At 40.7% G+C, this 7,169-nt stretch overlaps 1 protein-coding gene across 2 annotated transcripts in view; it reads right to left on the reverse strand.

Annotated features, from left to right (window-relative positions):
• LOC106816820 overlaps positions 1 to 520 on the reverse strand; it is a 4,665-nt gene extending 4,145 nt beyond the window's left edge. For both annotated transcript variants that reach the window (XR_001394942.1, XM_014821452.1), the window contains exon 1: positions 432 to 520. The gene's annotated coding sequence lies outside the window, so the exon portion shown is untranslated. The remainder of the gene's footprint in view (positions 1 to 431) is intronic.
• Between the last annotated feature and the right edge of the window lie 6,649 nt (positions 521 to 7,169).

The following is a 7,169-nucleotide window of genomic DNA, read 5'->3' on the forward strand; positions in this document are numbered from 1 at the left end:
CCAACTGTTGACGGACGGACGCACGGATGGATGCACGGACAGACGATCATGCGATTCTACAAGCTGCGTCTGACTATGTCAGATGAGGTAAAAATACATGTGGTTATATATATTCTATTCTATATTATATTCTATGTTAAAAAGAGATGATAATAATGTGGTATATCTTTATTTACGACACACGTAAATGTAGTGTAGTAAACAGACGTGTGCATTACATATATAGTGTTTATTTGTGTTGCATATTCGTGTGATTGCCTATTATAATTTCTTGAAAAATTTCTGCAATGGGCTTTACATGACTTTTTATATATGTAGTGTACGTCTGGCTACAGAATATGCTGAGCTGGTCGAAAACAAAAATGGTCATTCATAACATAAACTAACATCTTTGGTAAATAAAACTTAAAGTCCCCTACATCATATTTTACCTCTCGCATCAACAACTGTAACAACCTTGGGGTAGCCTGATGTGCAGGTGTGGTCCACATCACAATTCCACACTTCCACCCTGTTGGTGTCATATCGGGTGAACATTCCATTCTAAAAATAAATAAAGTATAAGATCAAAGCATTACATATGTAATAAGACATTTAGCATATGACATTCTTCAACTCATCACTGTTTATAGTAATCTGAATGTTTTGCTGTTTCTTTATATACATATTACACTACTCAAGTACTGGGCAAAATATGTGCTAACTCTAGTATCTGTACATCAACGGTACCACTTCAACATATATGACAATTTTAGAGCTTAATGAACATGTCATGCATTTGTTTTACAGAGTGGCTATATGCCCGGCAGCTGACTTATATCTGACGGCTGCCGAGCACGGTCTTCGATTTCCTAAATGCCCGGCAGTTTTTAATTTTCAGTGTTATCTCAAGTAAACAAGGGTTAGAGTTAGGGTTAGGGTTAGGAACTGCTGGGCATTTAGGAAATCGAAGACCGTGCCCGGCTGCCGGGCATATAGCCACAGCGTTTGTTTTAAGTTAGATTCCACTATCATAATATTTATCGCTGTGGCTACATGCCCGGCAGCCAGGCACGGTCTTCGATTTTCTAAATGCCCGGCAGTTCCTAACCCTAACCCTAACCCTTGTTTACTTGAGATAACGCTGAAAATTAAAAACTGCAGGGCATTTAGGAAATCAAAGACCGTGCCGGCGGCAGCCGTCAGAATATATGCCGGCTGCTGAGTCATATAGGCCACTCTGAATATTTATACCTTCGCAGTATAAGCAACATGGCAGCTTTACGATGGCAATGGGCCGGTTTCAAAGCAACCAGCGGCAGTATTGTTCAATAGGCTGGGCAATCTGTGGGCATCCTTATTGGGTCTTCTGCCCAAAATGATTGCATTGGCTTCCCACGAGTCACCTTCTTTGAACCGCTGACGAACAGAGATGGGGAGCGTCAGCCCGCAAGCTCCCATCCTTCCTGTCTAGCTGCCTGGTAGCCAGATAGAACTGTGAGAATAATAGGTTGAATATAAATGATGAATAAACAATGAAGAGTTCGGAAGGAACGAGTGCTAATTAAAGGATTACTCGACGACGAGTATGGCTTGTGTCAGGAGGGAGTGAGCAAGGGGGGGGCTTCAGAATGACACCATAGGGTCTATGTCCCCCCAGGGTAGCTGCCGACCGTACGGACTGGTAACTATTTGATATGGAGGCTTAGGGTTAGGTTAGTTTAGGGTTAGGGTTAGGGTTAGGGAGTAGGGCTTATGCGACTCCTAGACTCGTTAGTGAGTAGGCGAGGTAAGCGGTCCGGCTATATTAGATAGTAACGGCAGGGTACGTTCCGGCAGTACAAACCTGGGGACATAGACCGCCTCCTCAGCCTCATTGACATTATGTGAATCCACCAGCATTATTATTATTAATAATAATATGTCGGCTTAAGTTTAACCTAATTAATATTACTAGTATTAGTAATAGCCACATTACACAGCTGTACATCAACAGTACCACTTCAAGTCTACTACTACGCTCTAGTACTCTCTAGTACTAGTAAGAGTAGTAGTAGTTAGCTATTATACACTACTAGTCGTAGTAGTAAGTAGTAGTAGTAGTAGTAGTGAGTAATATTAAAAAGTAGGTAGTTGTAGTAGTAGTAGCAGCAAGCAGGCAGCAGGCAGGCAAGCGCAGCAGTAGTAGTATAGTAGTGCTAGTACTACTAGTACTAGAGAGTAGTAGTAGTACTAGTAGTACTAGTATATAGTAGAGGCTAGAGCCAGCGAGCAGATGGACACTCGAAAATCAGCAGCGACTGACGTCAGTGTAACGCGGTGGACTTGTCGAGCAGCCGACCAGTCTAATACAAAGATACACGGCTCCGTCTAGGCTTAGATAATAATATCGGGATATTTATTGAGTAGTTTAGAAGTCCCGGGTATTTAGAAATTCTGAGATTTATTAGAAAAAAAATTAATTTTCTGGAATAATTTACGACTTTTAAAAGCATCTTTTGGGGATTTTGCATGGGTTTTTCTTGATAAACATTGAGGCCAGCAATAATACTCTATCCAGCGGTGTTACTAGTAGGCTTATTGCAAAACTCATGCCATTGCACGATGTACTGTAACTGTATAGTTTCATTGAGCATTTGGTCAACAGTAGATTGTCTCTGTATTATGTATATGAGAAGTTTGTTTGGCAATTTTTTTGGCAGCACAATAAAATATGTCGTCATAGACATTATGTTGAAATAACTGAGAATATTTAGAAAAAATGTTCTGGTGATATGTAGAAAAAAAATTTGAAGATAGTTTAGGAGATTTTTGTGAGAATTTCAAGAAACATATTTAGGCCATTTTTCAAGATATTTCAGTATTTGTATCTAAGCCTAGCTCCGTCGCAACCGTCTACGTTTTTTATCTATAATTCTCTTCAATAACATCGTACTTCAATTCGCAGGTGCCTTTCTGTTTATAGAAACATTTATAAATATGATTGTGCTAATTTGGATATTGTGCAATATTTGTGTTAATGCAGAAAGTAAAAATGTCCGACTGTTGACATTTTTCGCATACTTCTCAATGGCGGCGCCGAGGCAATGTTATACCACTTGCTATTTGACCTCAATATGGGCGGCGGCACTTTCCGATCTCACTTATTAGTAACATGCCCCACGCGCATAAATAATTATAATTATTGCGCACATCCCTCACCATCAATCAATGCTAGCCAGCACGTATACAGTGCTATACACACGCCACGCTATGCTGGCTGTTGCTGCGCGCTGTTGGCGGCTGCTTTTTTCGACGACGCTTTAATAATATACCGTGAGAATTCGTGCGATAGCGCCCTGGCTCAAACGAAGTTAGGAATATTAAAGGGAGAGATTACTCTAGGTTCTACGGTTATTTTCAGCTAATTTAGGTTATAATTACACTACATAAAAAGTTTCATGGCTTCAATCACCATTAGAAATATTTTTAAATGAAAGTGTCAATGACCTGTAGCTCACACACAAACAAGTGCCGCATAGCGACAGCGCTCATCTAACGTCTACTGCGGTGACTCTGTGGTGGAGTGGAGGATTCTAGTAACCCTGTTAGTCCCAATGTGTTCACATACACGCCGAAACAGTGAATGCACAGGGATGGTATCAGGAACCTTCTCAAAAGAATGTTCGTTGGGATCGTTATGAAAGTTGCCACAAGATGGCGCGTACGTTTTAAGTGTCTTCAGATTAAAGATGGAAGCTGCCATCATTCGTAGTAGCAACAACTATTGCAAGACAGAATAGCTAACATCATCCATTTACCTACGCAAGCCTACAGGCTGCAAATTGCCCAATAGAGTACCGAAGTGTGACGTCACGTTGGCAAGACAACGCACGGGCTGGTTCTACACAAGCCACTGGCTCCATATAAGGTTTAGCTGGTGAAAATGTTGTGCGTACGTAAAACACGATGTGTGCGCTGCAGACAGCGTAAAGCATCGGTAGCAAGTCGATCTTACAATATTTAATGAATTTAAAAAAATTTAATTTTTTTTTAAAATTTTTTTGTTGTTAATTATTTTTATTTTTTGGTGCTTTTCACTTCCACCTTTGGAAATCTATAAAACTGCATTAATGACTCTCAGATGATGGTTACAATCGGGTACAAAACACGACACGTAGTTAATGTTACCAGAGCATATGATTGTGTAGAACCAGCAGGCTCGTTGTCATGCCACCGTGACGTCATCACTTCGGTACTCTATAGAGAGCTGACCTGCAACCATTAAGCGCAGGCAAAAACTGCCCCAACACATGCACTGGCAGCAGCACTGGCAGCAGCCACTGCAGTGGCATACGTTACATGTAACATACTGACAGTACAGAATGACATAGAAATTATACGCATTTAAGGAACATACACCTTCTTTACACAAATTTAGCTTTTGAAATTTCACGTGTGACATTGTAGCCTCCATACATCCAGGCATGTATAGATTCTACTAGCAAACCCGACAGTCAAATTTTCTAACAGACAGTCAACAAATCCAAGTTTAACCCTCCTCTTGAGGGTCAAAAGGTTATCCGATCACTTACTCTTCGCATGTCAGCAGAAGGGACATTCATGGTCCTTTCAATAAAGCCATAAAAATGCTAGTCAGCCGTGAAACAAAAAAGTTTTTCAATCGCTCGCCCGCAGACATGTCCTCAGAAAATGTCTAAAATCTGCCCTGTGCCCACTGACCTTTGACCTGTGACCTCCAATTTCGGCACAGTGATGGCTTTTCCTACCATGATGCTATACACCGACTATCACGAGCCTAGGTCGAGCCGTTTAGATTTGTGCCGGCAATTCTGCATTCTCCCTATACCTTAAGTTAAGGAGTGAATGTTCCCCCTTCTTTTACACTTCTTGACCTTTGACCTTTGACCCCCAGCTTCGACATCCCAACTCGTTTTCGGATTTACCCCGCCACATCCGAATATCGTGACCGTACGTCGAGCGTTAGCATTTGTGCCCAACTGTTGACGGACGACCGGACGGACGGACGGACGGACCGGACGATCAGCGATTCTACAAGCTGCATCTGACTATGTCAGATGAGCTAAAAAGGACACAAATGAGTGAGTGAGAAAAAGTCAGTTTTAATTGAGCAACCATCGACGTACATTATAGAAACAAAGAGTATATAGAACTCCCATTATATACTCTTGATAATTATGAGTAATTTTTTATGTGAAAATAAATGTTTAAGATGTGAAAGTTTGAGATGTGGGCCGAGTGATGGCGTTACACCTAAATGATCGCCATTTAACGTTTTTTATAATATTCAGATTTAGGCACTGCTAAAAGCGGAGGCTCCGGATGTGTAACGTGTAAGATTGAGAGGACACGCTTATTCCACGTAGCTGCTATATACCACGTGAGTGACGTGACAATGGTGTTTCCCTGACCATAACACAACTTTTGTCAAAGGTTAATTGGTTGCATGGAAGTGTTTACTTCGTATGAGTTTTTCTAGGCGGTAGCACACCGGTTGCCATCTGTATATCGCAATAATAATTTATAAACCAAAATGAATCACAATTTGTGATGGTAGATGGCGTTATACCGCTTTGAGGTTTCTTAGCGATGGCGTTCGAAATAAATAGTTTTATGCTGCGTTCCGACATGTTTTGTAAAACTTACTCTAATATAGACGTTTCGCGGCAGGGTGGAGAGGAAATACCAATTTTGCATTAAAGATATTGTCAATGAAATCTTGTAAAACGAACCAGACAAGTGTGACACCACAGACTGTTATCTGCGTATAATATGCTATATAATTGCCAAAACCTACCTAATTTGCATAAAAAAAATTTAATATCAAAACCCCTAGCCCTTATTCATTTACATACCAAAAATGAGCAAAATCTGTTGAACCTGAGCTGACTAATGGCAATTCCCATTTTTGCCAAAATATTGCTGTGGCTCGAAAGTACGTCGACTGGCGTGTTCCAAAATAGGACGTTCAATATGGGAGCATATCAGTAACAACTATACCAAATTTCAAATATGTGGGTCAAACGGTTCCTGAGTTATCGTTGACCGTAACCAAATGTTGACGGACGGCTGGACGGACGGACGTACGACAACCCATGGCAATAGCTCGAGCTTGACGATGTCAAGGTGAGGCTATAAACATTTAAAACTAACGAATACAGTTTAATTACAACGACGGTGGCGCCACTCGAAGCACCGATCTGAAAAGTACGTAAACCGAATTTCCAGCCAAGGCTACAGACCGAGGTGTTTTCTTATTTATTAATTTAAAAGCAAAAGGATGGTAATCTCCTATAAACGACATGTACACGTAGTTTCAGTTATAATAAAATTATGGATAAATTTGCCCTAAAATGAATATCGTTTGGTTAAATGCAATTTAGGTATAAATATAATTGCACTTTTGTGATTAGCCTCGGTCTGTAACGTGCAAAAATAAACGGTCAAATACGCAACTTTTAGGGGTGGTAGCACGGTCGCGGTGTCATGGCGCCGTTCAAATTTCGTAGCGTTGATGTGTGATTAATTATAACAATTAAATAAGGTATCTGGTAACAAATACCTGTGGGTATAGACGATTTGTTATACAGTAAGTACAGTTGTATGCAGTAAAATCCCAGAGTCTACTATCCCTTTAACAATTATTTTTAATCGCCAACATGGGCGAGTCAGTTTTAGCTTTTACTCGCCCGATATTATTTTCACTCGACATTAGCGAGCAGGTTGAGTGCCAAGCTCGTTCGCTGAACATATAAACACATGTCTTAGCTATATTATCTCTGTGAATTTTGAGTTTATTGAAGCACGATTTGTTTAATTAATTACCAAATATATGCGCATATCAGGAGTAGATAATAGGGAGGAGTCAGAGTGTGACATCAATAAACAAGGGAAATTCGTCATTTACTAGCCTTATAATACCTACGATTTACTACGCGTAACTCATCCAACTTGAGCTCAAATCGGACACAGTAATATTCGCCCATCATGGTAGCGAATCGTTTCCTCGTAGACACCCGCAATCCGTAGATACAGCCTAAAACGTACGACACGATTCTCCATTCTCTGGCCATCAATCCAACCCATTGCGCGCCTATAATTCAAACAAAAGGCAGCTACCTAACGCGCCTATTGCTAACTGAGCGAGGCATGTGGCTCGCTGGGAGATT

This window comes from Priapulus caudatus, unplaced genomic scaffold (genome assembly GCF_000485595.1).
Source record: "Priapulus caudatus unplaced genomic scaffold, Priapulus_caudatus-5.0.1 Scaffold1497, whole genome shotgun sequence".
Lineage (NCBI taxonomy): Eukaryota > Metazoa > Priapulida > Priapulimorpha > Priapulimorphida > Priapulidae > Priapulus > Priapulus caudatus.